This window comes from Pan troglodytes, chromosome X, assembly GCF_028858775.2.
Source record: "Pan troglodytes isolate AG18354 chromosome X, NHGRI_mPanTro3-v2.0_pri, whole genome shotgun sequence".
Taxonomy (NCBI): domain Eukaryota; kingdom Metazoa; phylum Chordata; class Mammalia; order Primates; family Hominidae; genus Pan; species Pan troglodytes.
The window spans coordinates 2,676,164-2,699,818 of record NC_072421.2 but is presented as its reverse complement, the minus strand read 5'-3'; the positions used below and the strand labels follow the sequence as shown (position 1 = coordinate 2,699,818).

The 23,655-nt window shown below is 50.0% G+C and overlaps 1 protein-coding gene and 1 long non-coding RNA gene across 7 annotated transcripts in view; one reads left to right on the top strand and one right to left on the bottom strand.

Moving 5' to 3' along the window:
• Nucleotides 1-23,655, top strand: part of DHRSX (dehydrogenase/reductase X-linked) — a 342,796-nt gene that overhangs the window by 184,890 nt on the left and 134,251 nt on the right. The window lies entirely within an intron of this gene.
• LOC129138652 (uncharacterized) lies at nucleotides 1,143-11,521 on the bottom strand. Its single transcript, XR_008541984.2, has 3 exons — nucleotides 9,274-11,521; nucleotides 5,094-5,191; nucleotides 1,143-4,378 (listed from the first exon to the last, which is right to left on the bottom strand). It is a non-coding gene; the product is annotated as an uncharacterized LOC129138652 (long non-coding RNA).

Here is a 23,655-nt window from a genome sequence, read left to right as displayed (position 1 = left end):
CTGTAATCTCATGATAAAACTGGAATGGAAGAGGAGTTTCTTCTCATGAAGGAGCAGAGAAAGTGGTTTCTTGAGATAGATACTATTCTTGGGCCCATTTCACTGATGAGAAAACTGAGGCCTCTCCAGGTTGAAGGGTACAACTACCAAGTGTGGGAGTCTGGGCTCTACCCCATTACTGGACATCTCCAGAGCCTGTTCTCCCTTCTGCTAAGTTTGCAGGTCGCTCAACATTGTCTCCTTGGACGTGTGGTAAGTCTTCCTGCTCCTCCTTCATCAGTCTTTAACATTTTAGAGACATTTAGAGTGGCCTGGACCAGGCTCTTTGCTCATTCTCTTTTCTTCTACTGAGGCCTCTTTCACAAGTAGGTTTTCTCATCTCTCTCTTCTTTCATTTATTCTCTCCATTCTCTCTTTCTCATTCTCTTATTCTCTCTCCCTGTCTTCTTTCCTCTTCTCTTCCCTCCTCTTCCCCTCCTACTTCTTCCTTCCCCTCCCTCTCCTGCCCCTCATCTCCTCCTCCTCCTCCTTCTCCTTCTTCTCCTTCATCTTCTTTCTTTTCTTCTTCCCTTTCTCTCCTCCTCCTTCTACTTCTCCCTTTCCTTCCCTTCCCCTCTCTTCCCCTCCCCTTCCCTCCCCTCCCTTCCCTTCCCTTCCCTTTTCTTTTCTTTTTTTTTTTCTTTCACGGAGTCTCACTCTGTTGCCAGGCTGGAGTGCCGTGGCGCGATCTCAGCTCACTGCAACCTCTGCCTCCCCGGTTCAAGCGATTCTTCGGCCTCAACCTCCTGAGTAGCTGGGATTACAGGCATGCACCACCCTGCCCAGCTAATTTTTGTATTTTTAGTAGCGATGGGGTTTCACCATGTTGGCCAGGATGATCTCAATCTCCTGACCTCGTGATCCACCTGCCTCAGCCTCCCAAAGTGCTAGGATTACAGGCACGAGACACCACATCTGGCCCCTTCTACTTTTTTTTTCCCTTCTCCTTCACCTCCTCTTCCCCCTCCTCCTGCTTCTCCTCCTCCTCTTTCTCCTCCTCCTCCTTCCTTTCTCCTCCTCCTCCTTCCTTTCTCCTCCTCCTCCTTCCTTTCTCTCTGTCTCTCTGTCTCTCTCTCTCTCCCTCCCTCCCCCCCCGTCTCTCTCCTTCTCTCTCATTCACTCTCATTGACGTCCATATCCAAATTTTTGGAATCGCAGTGCTGCCCTCTTAGTTCTTTGTCATGAACCATCTGTTGCCCTTGGATTGTTTTACCTTTTGTATCCTTGGCAGCTTGACATACCCATGGTCTAAGCAAGAGTGTTTTCTCTGAAAGTGCAGGCATGAGCTGATACTTGTGTGTTTCATCCATTATCAGCACTGTTTTATGCATGTAAGGAGGGTGTGTGGCATTTGCTTAGTGGGTTGTAGGAAGGGACACCCAGGAAACAAAAAACTAAAGTGAAGCTTTCCTGGGGGCTAGGATTTGAATGTCATACTAATGTCCTTCGAGAGATTTAATGTCAAGAATTGGTGTGACAAAACAGTGGTGGATATCATAGTGTTTTCCACTTTTCATAGGTTTACTTTTCAAATCAGACAGTAGCCATGAGGGACCATCCAGGCAGGCTGAGACTAGTCTTCAGGAAAATATCTATGCCTAGGTAGTTTTAGAAAGGTTAGGGTTGCATAGATGTACCCACCTGTCCATCCTGATCCTTACTCTAAATTAGACCTCTTCTATCATTGCTTTCACCATCACTATCTTGCTGGTGATGGGCCCAGCTTCGAGAAACTCAGATCTGCCTCAGTGCTGCTGGAGCTGGAGAGCTGGAAGAAAACCAATATGGCGTTTGAACCGCACAATCCAAAAGTATTGTGGCAGCTCTGATTCATAGGTTCCTTCTCAGTAGAACCTCTTTTGAATTCCTCCAACCAAAGCCTTCTATTTGAGCCACGGCCCTTGAGTAGACCGATGTCATGGACTATTAGAGTATGCTATTGGTGCTCCAGCTACCCATGGCCAACCACCAGGCATTACTTAGGTACAGCCCCACTGCCTGGCCTATGCACCAGGCATCAACGTGAGGTTTCATAAATACCTGGGAGTACAAGTGCAGAATCTCTGTTGAAAGAATGCAATACTCTTTGTATTTCTTCACCGAATAATTAAATAATTTTTATTTCTTCGTTAAAGGGCAATTGAAGAGAAGACAACATGTCTGTCTTAGTAGGTACCATCCCCGAGTAGAACTCACCGTCCTCTGTGCAAAGATTCCCATTGTTCAGATCACTCTAATGCTTGGAGGCAAACCTCCCCACAGTGTAACATACAGAACCCTCTTCCGGATGTTATGGCAGATGCTGGCGTCTCTTCTACCACCACCTAAAGATGCTGGGGTACTCTGCAACACCACCTGAGGAAAGGAACGGGATGAAACACCTGTTGTATTAGTCACCTACGGCTGCCATGACAAAATACTACAGGCTGGGCCGCTTAAACAGCAGACTTATTTTCCCACAGTCCTGGAGGCTGGAAGTCTGTGAGATCAAAGTGTGGGCAGGGCTGGTTCTTCCTGAGACCTCTCTGCTGGGCTTGTAGACACCGTCTTCTCCCTGTGTCCTCATAGGGTCGCCCCTCTGTGTGTGTCTGTGTCCTCATCTCCTCTTATGAGGTGTCTTAGTCCATCTCAGGCTGCTATCACAGAATACTATAGACTGGGTGACTTATAAACAACAGACATTGATTCTCTCACACTCCTGGAGGCTGGAAGTCTGAGATCCAGGTATGGGCAGGGCTGGTTCCTCCTGAGGCCTCTCTCCTGGGCTTGGAGATGCCATCTTCTCCCTGTGTCCTCACAGGGTTGTCCCTATGTGTGTGTCTGTGTCCTCATCTCCTTTTCTTATGAGGTGTCTTAGTCCATTTCAGGCTGCTATCACAGAATACCATAGACTGGATGGCTTGTAAACAACAGACGTTTATTCTCCCACAATCCTGGAGGCTGTAAGTCCAAGATCAAGGTGTAGGCAGGGCTGGTTCCTCCTGAGGCCTCTCTCGTAGGCTTGTAGATGCCATCTTCTCACTGTGTCCTCGCAGGGTCGTCACTCTGTGTGTCTGTGTCCTCATCTCCTCCTCTTTTTTTTTTTTTTTTTTTGTGAGATGGAGTCTCGCTCTCTTGCCCAGGCTGGAGTGTAGTGGCACAGTCTTCGCTCACTGCAACCTCCACCTCCCAGGTTCAAGCGATTTTCCTGCCTCAGCCTCCCGAGTAACTGGAACTACAGGTGCGTGCCACCATGCCTAGCTAATTTTTTCTATTTTTAGTAGAGATGGAGTTTCACCGTGTTAGCCAGGATGGTCTCGATCTCCTGACCTCGTGATCCACCCACCTCGGCCTCCCAAAGTGCTGGGATTACAGGCGTGAGCCACCACGCCCGGCCTCATCTCCTCTTCTTATAAGCACCCCAGTCTTCTCGGATTAGGGCCCTCCCTGGTGACTTTGTTTTACCTTAATCACCTCTTTAAAGACTATCTCCAAATATGGTGACATTCTGAGGTCCTGGGCGTTAGGGCTTTAACAGGGATTTGGGAGAAGGAATCAGCCCATCACAGCTGTGCATTCTAAGACTCCAGTGACTTTGTGCTGACAATGGCTTTTCCTTGGGTAGCTCTAACCAGATGGTCTGGCTGGGTCTATCTTGAGTCTAGTGACTCCCACCATGCGGCCAACTGAGCAGGGTGGCCAGGAAAGCCTGTGGCCTTACAACAAGGTGATGCTCACCTGCAGCACACAGGCCATCACTGTAGCTCTGCTGGCTTTATTCTTGGTTTATAGTGATGGCTTCTTTCTGCCTCTGCCTCCCTTGAGGCATCTCATTTCTGTGGTTGGAGTACTGTGAGCCTAAGAGACAGAGAGCATGTCCACAGTCAGGCTTCCCTTACTTGCTTCAGTAGCATCTCATGAGTGTTTCCAATGCATTCAGGGAGACTCTTCTTCACTGAAGGAGTCAGATCCATTTTGCAGCTTTGCTGCTTGGAACCTTGATGGAATGGCTGAGTACATGGCCGCCAGCGTCACTCATGCACGAAAGTGTTGTTGAAAGCTAATAGAAACTGAAATCTGGTCGGGCACGGTGGCTCACGCCTGTAATCCCAGCACCTTGGGAGGCTGAGGCGGGTGGATCACCTGAGGTCAGGAGTGCGAGACCAGCCTGGCCAACATGGCGAAACCCCATCTCTACTAAAAATACAAAAAATTAGCCGAGCATGGTGGCAGGCACCTGTAATCCCAGCTACTCAGGAGGCTGAGGCAGGAGAATCACTTGAACCCTGGAGGTGGAGGTTTCAGTGAGCCAAGATTGCGCCATTATACTCCAGCTTGGGCAACAAGAGTGAAAATCTGCCTGGAAAGAAAAAAAAAAAAAGAAAAACTGAAATAGAAGATTTCCCTTCCCCCAGGTCACTTTGACTGTGCTAAAGTAATTTACTTTGAGGGCAGAGAGGACACGGATTGCTTTGGGCATACTTCAAAATGCTACTGTCTCCCTAGGAATATTGCAAAGTGGTTACTTTCCCCCAATAACACACAACTGGATATTTCTTTGATCTTCACCCTGGGAACCTGGTGGAGCTCCCAGAGGTAAAATTTGTGAAAGTACAAGGTCTCCTCTAAGATGGGCCCCCAGAAGTTTTTCTGTTTTTGTTGTCTTTTGAGACAGAGTCTCGCTCTGTCACTCAGGCTGGAGTGCAGTGGTGCGATCTGGGCTCACTACAACCTCCACCTCCCAGGGTCAAGCAATTCTCCTGCCTCAGCCTCCCGAGTAGCTGGGATTACAGGTGCCTGCCACCACGCCTGGCTAATTTTTGTATTTTTAGTAGAGACGGGGTTTCACTATGTTGGCCAGGCTGGTCTCGAACTCCTGACCTCAGGTGATCTGCCCGCCTTGGCCTCCCAAAGTGCTGGGATTACAGGTGCTAGCCACCACGCCTGGCCAGGAGTTTTTAACTTACTTAGGCTTGTCCACTGTCAGCCTGCAGCTGTTTAATAATTACCCTGCAAATGTGTCCATCAGGTGCTGGCTCCAGCAGGAACTCCTAGACAAGCACAATTCCACTTACCACCTGTCTGTCCAGTCTTCAGGCAGCATTTCGTCTTGTGATCTCTATTTTCTGATGGATCGCAGAGTTGCTGATTTTCAGTATGTTCTGCTCTTTGCCTATTGTGAGGATAGGAATTAAAATGCGCAAGCTCTCTACATGTTAGTGAAGTGGCTAAGTTGTCTGGGGTATATACCCTGGGGTTTGTCATTGGGCATCAGGAAAATTTAGGACAAAGACACACACGAGGAGTTTAGGAGTGGAAGTTTAATCAGGAGAAGAGAAGAGAAAGAGAAATGGTTTTCTCTATAGACAAAGGGGTCTCCGAGCGGAAAGGACCAGCTGGCACCAAATGTGATGGATTTTATAGTCCAGTTTGAGGAGGCGGTGTCTCATTTACATAGAGCTCACAGATTGGTTCCATCAAGCATGGCATTTACATAGCCCACAGGAAAGGCTGGTTGCCCACCCTAATCGTTTATGCAAATGGGCTTTGTAGTTGGTGGGGCTCTCCGAGAGATTGGTTCCATCAAGCATGACATTTACATAGCCCACAGGAAAGGCTGGTTGCCCACCCTAATCGGTTATGCAAATGGGCTTTGTAGTTGGTCGGGGCTCTCGGTCCTGTTTTTCTTACTTTACATGTGGCTGACAAAGAGGAGGGAAGATGGAGCCACTGTCTTGAACGTGTCTAGTCTCTAGTTCCTGCTGGGAAGATGGAGCCGCCGTTTTGAATGTGTCTAGTCCCTAGTTCCTGCCGGGAAGATGGAATCGCCATCTTGAACGTGTCTAGTCCCTAGTTCCTGCCGGGAAGATGGAGCCGCCATCTTGAACGTGTCTAGTCCCTAGTTCCTGCCCGGAAGATGGAGCCGCCATCTTGAACGTGTCTAGTCGTTAGTTCCTCCCGGGAAGATGGGGCCGCCATCTTGAACGTGTCTAGTCCCTAGGTCCTCCCGACATTCACCCGTACAAGCTCGCAGCTGGCTTGTGTATGTCTGCAGCTCAACTTGACAGGCTGTTCATTGTTAGAAAATGACTTGGGGCTGCTTTTCATTAAAGAGAAAAGCTGCCGGGCGCAGTGGCTCACACCTGTCATCCCAGCACTTTTGGAGGCTGAGGCGGGTGGATCATGAGGTCAGGGGTTCGAGACGAGCCTGACCAGTGAAACCGCGTCTCTACTAAAAAAAAAAACACACAAAAATTAGCCGGGCTTGGTGGTGCGTACCTGTAATGCCAGCTACTTAGGAGGCTGAGGCAGGCGAATTGCTTGAACCCGGGAGGCGGAGGTTGCAATGAGCGAACATCATGCCACTACACTCCAGCCTGGGCGACAGAGCGGGACTCCATCTCAAAAAAAAGAAAAAAGCCTTGCCGAGGACTCCCATACCCTTACTGTCTGCCTAAGTGATTTCTTCTTAACTCCTGTATCACTGGCAGACTCTGAGTTGCCTGTTGGGTGGAGTACTATATTGCTGAGTATCATGACCGTATTAGATGTGAGGGAGACAGTGTGAATAGGACATGGTCCCTGAAGAGCACAGAGCTCTCACGTGGGGCTGGGCGGAGCTTCTGTCCTATCCAGTGTTATGGAACCCTTGCAAGCACAGGTCAAGCAGCTCAAGGGCTGGAAGACGTGCACACAAAATCCAAGGGCAACGTTGGAAAGAGGTTTAGTGTTGCTTAGAAAAATGCCAGAAGGCTGAAGAAGTGGGGGCCCCGAGCAGCTCTGAAGGGTGTGTATGCAATTAAACCGAAGCCAAAGGCTGAGAGAGAGGAGTGAGAGCCGCCTACGGAGCTCTGTGCAGCTTCATCATAAACTCACAGGCAGGCTTCATGCAGCGCCGTCTTAGTGCATTCAATGTTTGGATTCCACATGCATGCGTCCTCAACCCCCTTGCAATGCTGTTCTCCTTGGAGGGAAATGGGTCCTTCTTACCCTATCACATGCAGGTATCTGGTCTACCAGATAAATGTGTGAGAAATCACCAACAAAGCAGAAATTACTTTTAATTACAAAGAGTCATCGTAAAACTTTGTGCAAAATCTTTTTTTTTTCCAGACAGGGTCTCCATCTGTTACCCAGGCTGGAGTGCAGTGGTGTGATCATGGCTCACTGCAACTTCAACTTCCGAGGCTCAGGTGATCCTCACATCTCAGCCTCCCAAGTAGCTGGGATGATAGGTGTGCACCACCACACCCAGCTAATTTTTACTATCTGCTTAAGTCATTTCTTCTTAACCCCTGTATCATTAGAGCAGAAACCGGAAGCCCCTATTTTTGAAATTAGTAATCACCTATCACCTAAAATTCCTCTCATTACTGTGACGATAATGATTTTTTCGAGACCGGATCTCACTCTCTCACCCAGGCTGGAGTGCAGTGGTGTGACTGTGGCTCACGACAGCTTCAGCCTCCCAGGCTCGAGTGATCTTCCCACCACAGTGTCTAAAGTAGCTGGGGCTGTGGGTATGCATCATCATTCCCAGCTATATATATATTTTAAATATTTTGTAGAGATGGGATCTTCCTCTGTTGCTCAGGCTGGTCTTAAACTCCTGGCCTCCAGCAGTCTTCTCACCTGGGCCTCTTGAAGTGCTGGGATTACAGGCGTGTACCACCGTGTCTGGCCAGAAAACATATCTGTTCTGGGGTTCATAGTGATGCTTGTTTCTGCCTTGGCCTGTCTTGAGGCATCTCACTCCTGTAGTTGGAGTACTCTGAGCGTAACAGATGGAGAGTATGTCCACACCCACTCTTCCCTCACGTGTTTCTGTAGCATCCCGTAGGAGTTTTCAAATGCATTTGGAGATGTATTCACCCTGTGACAGATTCAATGCATCTCTACAAGGCAGAATAGCTCTACCATGGTGTGGCTATGGCGCTTGGCTACCTGAGTCTTTATTCTGCCTTCCAGGTGCTTGTTGGTTGGATAACTTTGGGTAGGTTCTTGTACCTCTTTGAGCTTCAAGACTGTCTTAGCTCTGGCTGTTGCAAGAAAATACAGTTGACCTTGATACAAAGATTAGCTGGGTGTGGCGGCTGGCGCCTGTAATCCCAGATACTCAGGAGGCTGAGGCAGGAGAATCGCTTGAACCTGGGAGGCGGAGATTGCAGGGAGCCAAGATCGCACCATTGCACTCCAGCCTGGGCGACAGAGCAAGATTCCATCTCAAAAACAACAACAACAACAACAACAATAAAAAACAAAACAGAGTTGACCCTTGAACAATGTGGGAGTTAGGGGCGTCACACACGTCCCTGGCACAGTTGAAAATCCAAAGATAACTTTTGACTCACCCAAAACTTATGAATATCCTATTGTTGAGCAGAAGCCTTATCAATACCATAAAGTCGATTAACATATATTTTGTATGTTTTATGTATTGTATACTGTATTATTAAAGTATGCTAGAGAAAAGAAAATGCTGTTTTTTTGTTTTTTTTTAGCTGGGCGTGGTGGTGCACGCCTGTAATCCCAGCTACTCAGGAGGCTGAGGCAGGAGAATCGCCTTATAAGGAACTTTTATTCTTTTATTTTTTATTTTTTATTTTTTATTTTTTTGAGATGGAGTTTTACTCTGTTGCCCTGGAGTCAGGCTGGAGTTCAGTGGTGTGATCTCTGCTCAGTACAGCCTACGCCTCCCACGTTCAAGTGATTCTCCTGCCTCAGCCTCCCGAGTAGCTGGCACTAAAGGTGCACGCCACCACGCCCAGCTAATTTTTGTATTTTTAGTAGAGACAGGGTTTCACCACGTTGGTCAAGCTGGTCTCGAACTCCTGACCTTAGGTGACCTACCCGCCTTGGCGTCCCAAAGTGTGGAGATTACAGGCTTGAGCCACCACGCCTGATAAGGAACTTTTATTCTAAGTGAAGTAACTCAGGGATGGAAAACCAACATCGTATGTTCTCAGTGTTACGTGGGAGCTAAGCTATGAGGACACAAAGGCATAAGAATGATAAAATGGAATTTGGGGGCTTGCGGGGGAAGAGTGGGAGGGGGGTGAGGGATAAACACTACAAATAGGGTGCAGTATATACTGCTCGGGTGATGGGTGTACCAAAATCTCACAGATCACCACTAAAGAACTTAGGTAACCAAATACCACCTGTACCCCAATCACTTATGGAAAGATAATTAAAAACAAAAAAGGACACCAAACTAAATTTTTAAAAATCATAGAGAAGAGAAAATATATTTACTATTTCTGAAGTGGGAGTGGATCGTCATGAAGGTCTTCATCCTTATCGTCTTCACCTTGAGTAGCCTAAGATGAGAGCGGAGAGGAGGGATTGGTCTTGCTGGCTCCGGGGTGGCAGAGGTAGAAGAAAATGCCCGTAGGAGTGGACCCGTGCAATTCAAACCTGTGTTGTTTAAGGGTTAACTGGACCATAGATGGGGTGGCATAAATAACAGAAATTTATTTCTCTATAGTACTGGAGGCAGAAATGTTTACATCCAGGTGGCACCATGGTTGGGTACTTGAGAGGTTCCTCTTCTTGGTTTACGGATGGTCTCGCAGGGCAGAGAGAGGGGGGTGGAGCACGAGGGAGCATGTGTGCCCTGGTGTCTCTTCTTACAAGGGCACGAATCCCAACATAAGGATCCCACCTTCACGACCTGATGTAAACATCATCATCTCCCAAAGGCTCCGTCTCCAAATACCATCCCATTTGGCATTAGGGTTTCAACACATGAGATTCGGGGTGACACCATTCATTCCATAGCAGGAGCCCTCCTTGGCAGACTGGGACACCAACGCCTCTTCCCTCTTGGGCTGACACGAGCTGTAAATGTCAGTGGACATTTAAATACTGCGTTACACATTCGATGTCCTGTCTGCAGTGGAGCCGGGTTCTGTAAACATAAGCTGCCATGGCGAAATCGGATCGTCATCGCCCATCAAGCTCTTGGGCAGCAGTGCTGTAATCAGTGCACACATTTATTTATATAAATGCTCCCATCCCCTCGGCATGAAGATATACTTAGGCTCTCTCAATGGACAGCCACGCCACAAGCCCAGGAATGAGAGCTTGTCAGATACTGAGGCTGTTTTCAGAGCCAGTGTTCGGCTGAAGTGGCACAGAAGCTATCATTGTTTGCAAATCTCTGCTGCTTGTCAAGCCACAGGGTTAAGTAACCCCGGATGTTGCGGACACTCTGAAGTGCTGACCTGCAGTGTCTTTTTGGATCACTGAGCCCTCAGGCAGACAGGCTGTACGTGGACCGACACGTCATGGCTGCTGTCTTGCACTTAACCCTCTTTATCTTTAGACCTTGATTGTGCACCTGTTTCTCGTTGGAAGCTAATGACAATCCACGAAGCGGCTTGGCAGTGACTGTCTCTGATTTTGTAAGGAGGGGTTGCCACATTCACCCATGTTGTTGACTTTCAACTGTACACTTGAAAACGTCAAAAGTCAGAGTAAGCATTGCCTCATGTCTCCGAGAGTAGCAATTCCAGGAAAACTCTTCCGAATGGGTTTAAAGTCAAACAAATCCAATCAAAACAGACTCGCAGGGCCGGGCACGGTGGCTCATGCCTGTAATCCCAGCACTTTGGGAAGCCAAGGTGGGCAGATCACTTGAGGTCAGGAGTTCGAGACCAGCCTGGCCAACGTGGTGAAAGCCCATCTGTACTAAAAATACAAAAATTTGCTGAGCCTGGTGGCAGGCGCCTGTAATCCCAGCTACTGAGGAGGCTGAGGCAGGAAAATTGCTTGAACCTGGGAAGTGGAGGTTGCAGTGAGCCGAGATCCCCTGCCCTCCCCTGCCCTGCCCTCCCCTCCCCTTCTTTTTCCTTCACCTTTTTTCTTGCCTCTACCCTTTGCTCTGAAGACATTATGTCTATCTGGCTGGTTCTTGTTGTTTCATTGTCGTTTTGCAGTGCAAATACTTGAAAAGATATTCTAAAACAAACGGCAGTTTGTGCCTCCCATGAAAGAAATTGAGAAACGTGAGAGGCCCCAGGGGGAGTTTGCCTCTGCTCATGACACAGCCATGCTCGTGGCTGATGGGCCTGCCTGGCCTTGCTGTGGCTCTGGCTCAAGCTGGCATGCATTCCGGCCCCTCTGTTTCTCAAGGGAAGTTACCAATTGATCTTGTCCGTCTCTCATGGAGCACACAGCTCTCCTCTTCAGTGTGTGAACTTCATGAGAACTGTGTTTCCTGGCTGATGGGTTGACATAAGGTCTTTGTGCTAGAGATCAAAGACTCGGTCCATGACTCCATTGTTTCTCCACCTGTATCTGGGAGGGTTTCCAGGGGATCGCTCCTGCTTTCAGCAAATGTGGAGGGTCTGAAAATGGACATCCTCAGTCATACCGTGGGCGGCCAGATCATTGTACTAGCCGTGCACTGGCTTACAGTTATTTACAGTTATTCTTTTGTATTTGCAGTAAAATACAGGTGTCACAACACTGGCCATCTTTCCTATGTTTAAGTCTACAGTTCAGCAGTTTTTTGTTTTATTTTACTATTTTATTGAAACGGAGTCTCACTGTGTCGCCCAGGCTGGAGTGCGGTGGCGTGATCTTGGCTCACTGCAGCCTCTGCCTCCCGGGTTCATGCCATTCTCCTGCCTCAGCCTCCCGAGTAGCTGGGACTACAGGCACATGCAACCACACCCGGCTCATGTTTTGCATTTTTAGTACAGACAGGGTTCCACCGTGTTAGCCAGGATCGTCTTGATATCGTGACCTCATGAACCGCCCGCCTTGGCCTCCCAAAGTGCTGGGATGACAGGTGTGAGAGTTCAGCAGTATTAACTACATTCATGTTAATGATGTGACCATCACCAACATTCATTTCCAGAACACTCCGTCCCCAGTAAACAACATGTCCTCGTTCCTCCCAGCCACTGGTACCTACCATTCTACTTTCTGTTTGTATAAACTTGACAACTCTAGGGACCTCATATAAGTGGAATCCAGCTGGGCCCAGTGGCTCACACCTGTTGTCATCCCGGCACTTTGGGAGGCCGAGGTGGGTGGATCACGAGGTCAGGAGATTGAGACCATCCTGGCCAATATGGGGAAACCCCGTCTCTACTAAAAAAATACAAAAAAATTAGCCGGGCCTGGTGGCCGGCGCCTGTAATCCCAGGTACTCGGGACGCTGAGGCAGGAGAATGGCGCGAACCCGGGAGGCGGAGCTTGCAGTGAGCTGCTGAGATTGCACCACTGCACTCCAGCCTGGGCGACAGAGCAAGACTCTGTCTCAAAAAAAAAAAAAAAAAAAAAAGGCGGCTTATAAAAGACGATCATCTGCATGAAAGAAATAAGCCGCAGTCATCTGGAGAAAAACAAAACAAATTTTCTGTCTCAATGTCGTGTATTCTCTGAAAAGGTTGACCAGCTTTGATGAACAGATTCTGCCAAACCTGAATGTGTTCTTTACGACCCCAGGGAAGACGATGCGGAAAATTGGTGTGGCACCCTAATAAAATGATGATAGTCATTACCGAATAGATGCGGCGACCTCATTCCCAGATCGGAACATCAGGCCCCCGGGGTGTGCGGCTGAGCGCCAGGCGTTCACCTCTGGACAAGGAGCATGGTCATTTCTCAGAGGAACGAATAACATTACGATCTTTTCATCTTTCCTTTCATGACATACCAAACAGCGAAAGAGACGAAAACTGTGGGGAGGGTGTGCTCACTGGAGTTCAGCTCCTTCAAGAAATAATCTTTAAAATAAAATCGAGGACTGCGTGCGGTGGCTCATGCCTGTAATCCCAGCATTTTGGGAGGCCGAGGTGGGCAGATTGCTTGAGGTCAGGAGTTCGAGACCAGCCTGGCCAACATGGTGAAATCCTGGCTCAAAAATTAGCTGTACGTGGTGGCACACACTCGTAATCCTAGCTGCTCAAGACGCTGAGATAGGAGAATTGCTTGAACCCAGGAAGCGGAGGTGCAGTGAGCTGAGACTGCACCACTGCACTGCAGCCTGGGCAACAGAGCGAGAGTCCATCTCAAAGAAAAGAAAAGAAATAGAGTGTACAATAAATGCAATGTGTGCAAATCATCCTAAAACCATCTACCCTCATTTTCGGTCCACAGAAAAATTGTCTTCCATGAAACCGGTTCCTGGTGCCAAAAGGGTGGAAGTCCTCCCCCTCCTCCTCCCCGTCCCCTCCTCCTCCCCGTCCCCTCCTCCTCCCCGTCCCCTCCTCCTCCCCTCCCCCTCCTCCTCCCCTCCCCCTCCTCCTCCCCTCCGCCTCCTCCCCTCCACCTCCTCCCCTTCCCCTCCACCTCCTCCCCCTCCCCTCCACCTCCTCCCCCTCCCCTCCACCTCCTCCCCCTCCCCTCCACCTCCTCCCCCTCCCCTCCCCCCTCCCACCCCTCCCCTCCCCCCACCCCTCCCCTCCCCCCACCCCTCCCCTCCCCCTCCCCACCCCTCCCCTCCCCCTCCCCTCCCCCTCCCCACCCCTCCCCTCCCCCTCCCCCTCCTCCCCCCTCCCCCTCCTCCCCCCTCCTCCCCCTCCTCCCCCTCCTCCCCTTCTCCCCCTCCCCCTCCTCCCCTCCCCCTCCTCCCTCCCCCTCCCCCTCCTCCCCTTCTTCCCCTCCCCCTCCTCCCCTTCTCCCCCTCCCCCTCCTCCCTCCCCCTCCTCCCCTTCTCCCCCTCCTCTTCTCCCTCCTCTTCTCCCTCCTCTTCTCCCTCCTCTTCTCCCTTCTCCCTCCTCCCCCTCCTCTTCTCCCTTCTCCCTCCTCCCCCTCCTCTTCTCCCTTCTCCTTCCTCCCCCTCCTCATCTCCCTTCTCCCTCCTCCCCCTCCTCTTCTCCCTCCTCCCTCCTCCCCCTCCTCTTCTCCCTTCTCCCTCCTCCCCCTCCTCCTCTCCCTTCTCCCTCCTCCCCCTCCTCCTCTCCCTTCTCCCTCCTCCCCCTCCTCTTCTCCCTTCTCCCTCCTACTCTTCTCCCTTCTCCCTCCTCCCCCCTCTTCTCCCTTCTCCCTTCTCCCTCCTCCCCCTCCTCTTCTCCCTTCTCCCTCCTCCTCCCTTCTCCCTCCTACTCTTCTCCCTTCTCCCCCCTCTTCTCCCTTCTCCCTTCTCCCTCCTCCCCCTCCTCTTCTCCCTTCTCCCTCCTCCTCCCTTCTCCCTCCTCCTCTTCCTCCCTCCTCCCCCTCCTCCCCTCCCCCTCCTCCCCTCCCCCTCCTCCCCCTCCTCCCCTCCCCTCCCCCCTTCCCCCTCCTCCCCCTCTTCCTCCCTCCTTCTACCCCTCCTCCCCTCCCCCTCCCCCCCTTCCCCTCCTCCCCCTCCCCCTCCTCCCCCTTCCCCTCCTCCCCCTTTCCCTTCTCCCCCTTCCCCTCCTCCCCCTTTCCCTCCTCCCCCTCCTCCCCTTCCCCTCCTCCCCCTCCTCCCCCTTCCCCTCCTCCCCCTTCCCCTCCTCCCCCTCCTCCCCCTCCCCCTCCTCCCCCTCCTCCCCCTTTCCCTCCTCCCCCTCCCCTCCTCCCCCTCCTCCTCCCCCTCCCCTCCCCCCTCCCCCTCCCCTCCTCCCCTCCCCCTAAAAATCAGAATTAGTTCATTTGAGCTTATTATTTTCATAACGTCATCTCATAACTTCATCTTTTTATTTATTTATTTTTTGAGATGGAGTCTCTGTTGCCCAGGCTGGAGTGCAGTGGAGTGATCTCAGCTCACTGCAGTCTCCACCTCCTGGGTACAAAGGATCCTCCTGCCTCAGCCTTCTGAATAGCTGAGATTGCAGGTGTGCACAACCATGCTCAGCTAATTTTTGTATTTTTAGTAGAGACAGCATTTCACTGTGTTGGCCAGGCTGCTCTCGAACTCCTGACCTCATGATCTGCCTGTCTTGGCCTTTCAAAGTTCTGGGATTACAAGCGTGACCCACTGCACACACCTCCAATTTTTTTTAATCTCCAGGAATAATGCTATAAAGACAAAAATCAAAATTTGTTTGGACTTATTATTTTCATAACTTCATCTTTTTTTTTTTTTTTTTTGAGACAGAGTCTTGCTCTGTCACCCAGGCTGGAGTGCAGTGGCACGATCTTGGCTCACTGCATCCTCCATCTCCCAGGTTCATGTGATTCTGCTGCCTCAGCCTTCTGAGTAGCTGAGATTACAGGCACCTGCCACCATGCCCGCTTAATTTTTGTATTTTCAGTAGAGATAGCGTTTCACCATGTTAGTCAGGCTGGTCTTGAACTCTTGACCTCATAGTCTACCCACTTCAGCCTCCCAAAGTGTTGGGATTACAGGTGTGAGTCACCATGCCTGGCCCCTTTTTTTTTTTCTTTCTTTCTTTTTTTTTTTTTTCGCTACTGGCACAATGTATAACTCTTGAAGTTCTGCATGAGAACACAGCGGACAGATTTCAAGGTACCAGTTATGAGCTCTGACCATAGCAGGGGTGGACAAACTTCTTACAAGGTCGGGTAGTGGGCCGGGCACGGTGGCTCACGCCTGTAATCCCAGTACATTGGGAGGCCAAAGCCAGCAGATCGCCTGAGGTCAAGAGTTTGAGACCAACCTGGCCAACATGGTGAAACCCCGCCTCCACTAAAAATACAAAAAATTAGCCAGGTGTAGTGGTGCATGTCTGTAATCCCAGCTACTCAGGAGGATGAGGGAGGAGAATCTCTTGAACCTGGGAGGTGGAGGTTGCAGTGAGCTGAGATCACCCCACTGCAGTCCAGCCTGGGTGACAGAGCAAGATCCCATCTCAAAAAAAAAAAAAAAGAAAGAAAAGAAAAGTCCACATAGGGAAATACGTGAAGCTCTTTCAGTCATATGATCGCTACCACAACAGCACAATATGTAAATGAATGGGCAAGTTCTGTGTTCTAAGAATCTTGAGGGACACTGAGATGTAAATGTATGTATTTATCACGTGGCACAAAATACAGTTGACCCGGCCGGGCACAGTGGCTCACAACTGTCATCCCAGCACTTTGGGAGGCCGAGGCGGGTGGATCACCTGAGGTCGGGAGTTCAAGACCAGCCTGACCAACATGGTGAAACCCGTCTCTACTAAAAATACAAAAAATTAGCTGGGAATGGTGGTGCGTGCCTGTAATCCCAGCTACTCATGACGCTGAGGCAGGAGAATCGCTTGAATTCGGGAGGTGGAGATTGCAGTGAGCTGAGATCACGCCATCGCACTCCAGCCTGGGCAACAAGAGGGAAACTCCACCTCAAAAAAATATGTATAAACAGCTGACCGTTGAACAACACGGGGGTTGGGGTACTGACCTCTATGCAGTTGAAAATCTATGTATAGGTTCTGACTCCCCCAAAAGTTAAATACTGGTAGTGTACTCTTGACCGGAAGCTTTATTCATAACATAGAGTCGATCAGTACATAGTTTGTATGTTATGTGTATTATAAAGTCAGCTAGAAAAAAAATGCTAAGGAAGAGAAGAGAAAATATTTTACTACTTACTAAATGGAAGTAGATCATCATAAAGGTCTTCGTTCTCTCCTTTTTTTTTTTTTTTTTGAGATGGAGTCTCACTCTGTCACCGAGGCTGGAGTGCAGTGGCGCGATCTCGGCTCACTGCAACCTCCGTCTCCTGGGTTCAAGCACTTCTTCTGCCTCAGCCTCCCAAGTAACTGGGATTACAGGCACACGCCACCACACCCGGCTAATTTTTGTATTTTTAGTAGAGATGGGGTTTCACCATATTGGCCAGGCTGGTCTTCAACTCCTGACCTCGTGATCTACCCGCCTCGGCCTCCCAAAGTGCTGGGATTATAGGCGTGAGTCACTGCACTCTGCAGGAGTAGGGAGAGGAGGGGGAGGGGAGGAGGAGAAGGGAGGGGGGGAGGAGGGGGGACGAAGAGGGAGGAGGAGTCATCTCGGGTGAAAGTCCAAATGGGTGAATCTGCTCATTTCAGATGTATGTTGTCCAACAGTCAACTGTGTTATCCTTCTTTTGATTTTTTTTAACCCACTGTTTAAAAGATGTGGAAATAGTTTTTTGGTTTACAAGGTGCACAAAAATAGGCAAGGGGCTGGATTTTGCTGGAGGGCTGCAGTTGACCAGCCCCGGGTCAGACCATTACCGTTGTCAGTGGGCACACAAAGTAATGAAATTATGATAGAAAATATGAGGCGTTGTTTACTGGAAAGGGGTCCTGATCCTGACCCCAAGAGAGGGTTCTTGGATCCTGTGCAAGAAAGAATTTGGGGTGAGTCTATAGAGTAAAGTGAAAGCAAGTTGATTAAGAAAGTAAAGGAATAAAAAGTGGCCACTCCATTGGCAGAGCAGCACCGAGGGCTGCCAGTTGGTGATTTTTATGGTTATTTCTTGATTCTGTGCGAAACAAGGGAAAGATTATTCGTGAGTTTTCTGGGAAGCAGGTGGGCGGTTCTGGGAACTGAGGGTTCCTCCCCTTTTTAGACCCTATAGGGTAACTTCCTGACATTGCCATGACATCTGTAAACTGCCATGAGGCTGATGGAAGTGTCTTTTAGCAGCTAATGCATTAGAGTTAGCGTGTAATGAACAGTGAGGAAGACCAGAGGTCAGTCTCGTCGCCATCTTGGTTTGCGTGGGGTTTGGCCGGCTTCCTTACCACAACCTGTTTTATCAACAAGGTCCTTAGGACCTGTATCTTATGCCGACCTCCTCTCATGCCAGTGGTCATGTGCATTCATCTGGCTGGAGGGGTATCTTTTTTTTTTTTTGAGATTGGGTTGTCACTGTGTTGCCCAGGCTGGAGTGCAGTGGCACAGTCATAGCTCACTGCAGCCTTGACCTTCTCAGCTCAAGTGATCCTCCCACCTCAGCCTCCCAAGTAGCTGGGACTACAGGCATGTACCACCATCACCACACCCAGCTGCTTTTTTTTTTTTTTCCTGTATTTTTGGTAGACACGAGGTTTCACCATGTTGCCCAGGCTGGTCTCGAACTCCTAGGCTCAAGCAATCCTCCTGCCTCAGCCTCCCAAAGCTCTGGTATTACAGGCATGAGCCACTGCACCTGGCCTTCAGGACTATCTTCAGACACTTGTTGTAGCCTCTTCATTTCTGCACATCCCTCCCCAGCGGAGATGCTCTCACAAATTGCTCATAAGGAAATTTCTTGTGGGCTCCAAAATCTTTCCCCTAAAACAGAGTTCTGTTGAATTTCTCCCTGACAATGTAAATTAACAACTTGTCTTCACAAGTGTGGGACAAAGATAAGACTAGAAATGATCTCTCCGCCCACCCTGAGACAAATGCATGTTTGACATCTTCCTCTTCTGTATGTTGACTTTGTCTTATGCAAAAGTGGATTTACTGTGCATGAAATGAACGCGTGATTGACTGTTCCTCTACCCGCACTTTGCCATGTAAAATGTGTATTCAGAGAGTGCCAATCAAAGACTCACAAGAATGTAATCATTTGCCTCTTTTATCTACTCTCCTTCTTTTTTTTTTCTTTCCTCTTTCCCTCCTGCCTGCTTTTTTCCCTTTCTATACCACAGCCCTCAAAACCGTCCTTGGAAAAAGCACAGGGCCGCACGCAGTGGCTCATGCCTATAATCCCAGCACTTTGGGAGGCCGGGGCGGGTGGATCACCTGAGGTCAGGAGTTCAAGACCAGCCTGCCAACATGGCAAAACCCCGTCTGTACTGAAAAATAAAAAAAATAGCAGGGCGTGGCGTTGCATGCCTGTAATCCCAGCTACTTGGGACACTGAGGCAGAAGAATCATCTGAGCCCGGGAGGTGGAGGTTGCAGTAAGCTGAGACTGTGCCACTGCACTCTAGCCTGGGCGACAGAGCAAGACTCTGTCTCAAGAAAAAAAAAAAAAGCCAGGCGCGGTGGCTCACGCCTGTAATCCCGGCACTTTGGGAAGCTGAGGCGGGTGGATCACGAGGTCAGGAGTTTGAGACCAGCCTGACAAACGTGGTGAAAGCCCATCTCTAGTAAAAATTCAAAAATTAGCCGGGCGTGGTGACGCGCACTTGTAATCCCAGCTACTGAGGAAGCTGAGGCAGGAGAATCACTTGAACCTGGGAGGCGGAGGGTGCAGTGAGCCGAGATGGCGCCATTGCACTCCAGCCTGGGCGACAGAGGGAGACTCCGTCTCAAAAAGAAAAGAAAAAGCACGGAGCACAGGTCCTATGGTAACTGGCGTCTTTTTCCTGGACTGGGGCACATTCTCAACCGTGGCAAAATTAACCTCTAAACTAATGGAGGCTTGCCTCACTCATCTTCTTTGATTCAAAACTTTGAGTTAATCCATTTATGCCTGAAGTTGCAAGTTTTTGAATTTTTGCCATCAGATCTTGGCAATGACCTTGAGCAGTAGGATATAAATAACTCCACATGCTTAGCATTCCAATAATGGAACACTAGGCATACGTGGGTTTAATCAAAGGAGAGATCATCTGTGCTGGACCTGCCTCAAAGAGGGTGAGATGAATGAGTAATTCTTCTTCTTCAAATAAACTTGAGATGGTCTCAGAGATCCTTTTCCTGGTTTTTGTTGTTGTTATTATTGTTGTTGTTTTTGAGGCAGAGTCTTGCTCTATCACCCAGGCTGGAGTGCAGTGGTGCAATCTTGGCTCACTGCAACCTCCACCTCCCAGGTTCAAGCGATTCTCCTGCCCCAGCCTCCCAAGTAGCTGGGATTACAGGCACCCACTACCATGCCTGGCTAATTTTTGTATTTTTCGTAGAGACAGGGTTTCACCCTGTTGGCCAGGCTGGTCTCGAACTCCTGACCTCAGGTGATCTTCCCCACCTCAGCCTTTCACAGTGCTGGAATTACAGGCGTGAGCCACCGCAGCCGGCCCTTTTTGCTGGTTTTGAAGAAGCAGACTCCCATATGACAAGTTGCTGAGGGTGTCACAGCAAGCAGAGAGCCACCATTGTCTGACAGCCAAAATGAAAATGAGACTTGGCCGGGCGCGGTGGCTCACGCCTGTTATCCCAGCACTTTTGGAGGCCAAGGCCGGTGGATCACCTGAGATCAGGAGTTTGAGACCACTCTTGCCAACAAGGAGAAAGCCCGTCTCTACTAAAAATACAAAAATTAGCTGGGTGTGGTGGCAGGCACCTGTAATCCCAGCTACTGGGGAGGCTGAGGCAAGAGAATCACTTGATCTTGGGAGGCGGAGGTTGCAGTGAGCTGAGATCGCGAAACTGCACTCCAGCCTAGGCAACAGAGTGAGACTCTGTCTCAAAAAAGAGAGAGAAAATGTGACTCAATCTCACAACCACAAGAAGCTGAATTTTGCCTCCCAATTCAGCATGCCTGGAAGAGCATCCTAAGCTACAGATGTCATCTCAGCTTTGTCTGACACCTTAATTCCAGCCTTGTGAGACTCTAAATGGAGACATCCCAGTTAACCTACACCCAATCTTCTGACTTACAGAACTGTGAGATCATAAAGGGGTGTTGTTTTTCAAGCTACTACATTTGGGGCGTTTTGTTACGCAGCAGAGCTAGCTAAGACAGATGGCTCCTTAAGCAGCTCATTTGAGGGCAGAGGGAGGCAAGTTCTGCAGACAGATGGGCATCTGTATTCACTAGGTTCAAGCTGTTAATGCTGCTGTGTATACCCAAATGACCTCACTACCTTCTCACCAGGCAGCAAGAAACAGGATCCTCAGACGAACAGAAGAAGTCCGACACCTTAGTCTAAGTCTGTTTATGTTCTCCTGATAGGAAATCGTTTCATCTCATAAAAAGCTACTGATGTAGGCCTTTCTCACCCTGTACCCCACGTTACTGATGCCTGTTTTGTTACCAAACTGGACTGGTGTCCACTTGCCTGGTGCAGTTAGGTCAAACCTCCACAATGAGGCTTTGCAGCAAGAGAAAGGATAGTGTTTATTTGGACAGCACCAAGCCAGGAGACTCAGGCAGCTCACACTTAAGACCTAACCCTTTTTTTTTTTTTTTTTTATTGAAACAGAGTTTCACTCTTGCTGCCCAGGCTGGAGTGCTATGGCGTGATCTCAGCTCACCGCAACCTCCACCTCCCGGGTTCAGGCAATTCTCCTGCCTCAGCCTGCTGAGTGGCTGGGATTACAGGCATGCGCCACCACGCCTGGCTAGTTTTGTACTTTTAGTAAAGACAGCGTTTCTCCATGTCGGTCAGGCTGGTCTCTTAACTCCCGACCTCAGGTGATTCTCTCGCTTTGGCATCCCAAAGTGCTGAGATTGCAGGCGTGAGCCACCGCACCTGGCCTAAGACCCAGTCTTTTCAATGACTTCCGAGCCATAGTGTTTCAAGTCGGGTAAATTTCAGGACAGAAGCTGCTCCAGGCAAAATCATGAGGACGAAGTTCTGATTTTTTTTATCTTGCCCAAATTCCTATCTAAAGGGTCTAGGGAGTCATTCTTTACAAACCATGAGTTCTCATTAGATGGGTTTTATTTAACCCTATATATCGTAACTTACTTTCCAATGTGACTCTGGCATAACATAATGAGACAAGGAAAAACAATGTATTTAACCCCAAAATATATTTCCTTGCCATACCTTGAAATTGCCCTGAGAAGTCTCTTGTGGGAAAAATCCACATTCTATAGAGAATAGCCTTTCCTCCCTCCCTGCCTTACCTCCTTTACCTCCCTTACCTCCCTTACCTACCTTCCTTCCTCCCTTCCTCCCTTCTCCCCTTCCTTCCTTCCTTCTCCCCTTCCTTCCTCCCTTCTCCCCTTCCTTCCTTCCTCCCTTCTCCCCTTCCTTCCTTCCCTCCCTTCTTTCCCTCCCTCCCTCCCTTCTTCCCCTCCCTCCCTTCTTTCCCTCCCTCCCTTCTTTCCCTCCCTCCCTTCCTTCCCTCCCTCCCTCCTTCCCTCCTTCCCTCCCTGCCTCCCTCCTTCCCTCCCTGCCTCCCTCCTTCCCTCCCTGCTTCCCTCCTTCCCTCCTTCCCTCCTTCCCTCCTTCCCTCCCTGCCTCCCTCCTTCCCTCCTTCCCTCCCTCCCTCCCTCCCTCCCTGCCACCCTGCCTCCCTCCTTCCCTCCTTCCCTCCCTCCCTCCCTCCCTCCCTGCCACCCTGCCTCCCTCCTTCCCTCCTTCTCTCCCTCCCTCCCTCCCTGCCACCCTGCCTCCCTCCTTCCCTCCCTCCCTCCCTGCCACCCTGCCTCCCTCCTTCCCTCCTTCCCTCCCTGCCTCCCTCCTTCCCTCCCTGCCTCCCTCCTTCCCTCCCTGCTTCCCTCCTTCCCTCCTTCCCTCCCTCCCTCCCTGCCACCCTGCCTCCCTCATTCCCTCCTTCCCTCCCTCCCTCCCTCCCTGCCACCCTGCCTCCCTCCTTCCCTCCCTCCCTCCCTCCCTGCCACCCTGCCTCCCTCCTTCCCTCCTTCCCTCCCTCCCTGCCACCCTGCCTCCCTCCTTCCCTCCCTCCCTGCCACCCTGCCTCCCTCCTTCCCTCCTTCCCTCCTTCCCTCCCTCCCTCCCTCCCTGCCACCCTGCCTCCCTCCTTCCCTCCTTCCCTCCCTCCCTCCCTCCCTGCCACCCTGCCTCCCTCCTTCCCTCCTTCCCTCCCTGCCTCCCTCCTTCCCTCCCTGCCTCCCTCATTCCCTCCTTCCCTCCCTCATTCCCTCCTTCCCTCCTTCCCTCCCTCCTTCCTCCCTTCCCTCCCTCCCTTCCTTCCCTCCTTCCTTCCCTCCTTCCTTCCGTCCCTCCCTTTGTTCCTTTGTTCCTTCCCAGATCTGGGACATAATCAACTAAGAGCCAGGCCCCCTTTTAGGTCTGATAAGAAACATTTTACAACCTGTTCTCTCTGAAGTCTGCTATCTGAGAGCTTCCTGTGCAAAATAAAACTTGGTTCCCACAATCCTTTATCTCCACCTGGACATTTCCTTTCTGTTGATTCCAGGTCTTCAGATAACCAGTTGTCAACCAGAAAATATTTAAAATTACCTATAGCCTGGCAGCCCCCAGGTTGAGTTGTCCCACCTTTCTGAACCAAACCAATGTATTTCTGAAATGTATTTGATTGATGTCTCATGCCTTCCTAAAATATATAAAATCAAGCTGCACCCCAACCACCTAGGGTACATGTTCTCGGGATCTCCTGAGGGCTGTGTCACGGGCCATGGTCACTCATATTTCGCTCAGAATAAATCTCTTCAAATATTTTACAGAGTTTGACTCTTTTCATCAACAATTATAAATCACGGCTGGGCGTGGTGGCTCATGCCTGTAATTCTAGCACTTTGGGAGGCCGAGGTGGGCAGATCACGAGGTCATGCGATCGAGACCATCCTGGCCAACATGGTGAAACCCTGTCTCTACTAAAAATACAAAAATTAGCTGGGCATGGTGGCGCGTGCCTGTAGTCCCAGCTATTTGGGAGGCTGAGGCAGGAGAATGGCTTGAACCTGGGAGGCGGAGGTTGCAGTGAGCCGAGATGGCACCACTGCACTCCAGCCTGGGCGACAGAGCGAGACTCCATCTCAAAAATAATAAGTAAAAAAAAAAAATCATAAATCAATACATGGAAGCTATACGTTGGTTTGGCCTAAAAAGGGATATCTTGGGCCAGGTACGGTGGCTCATGCCTGTAATCCCAGCACATTTGTAGGCTGAGGCAGGCAGATCACCTGAGGTCTACTAGTAGTTCAAGACCAGCCTGGCCAACATGGTGAAACCCCGTCTTGACTAAAAATACAAAAAAT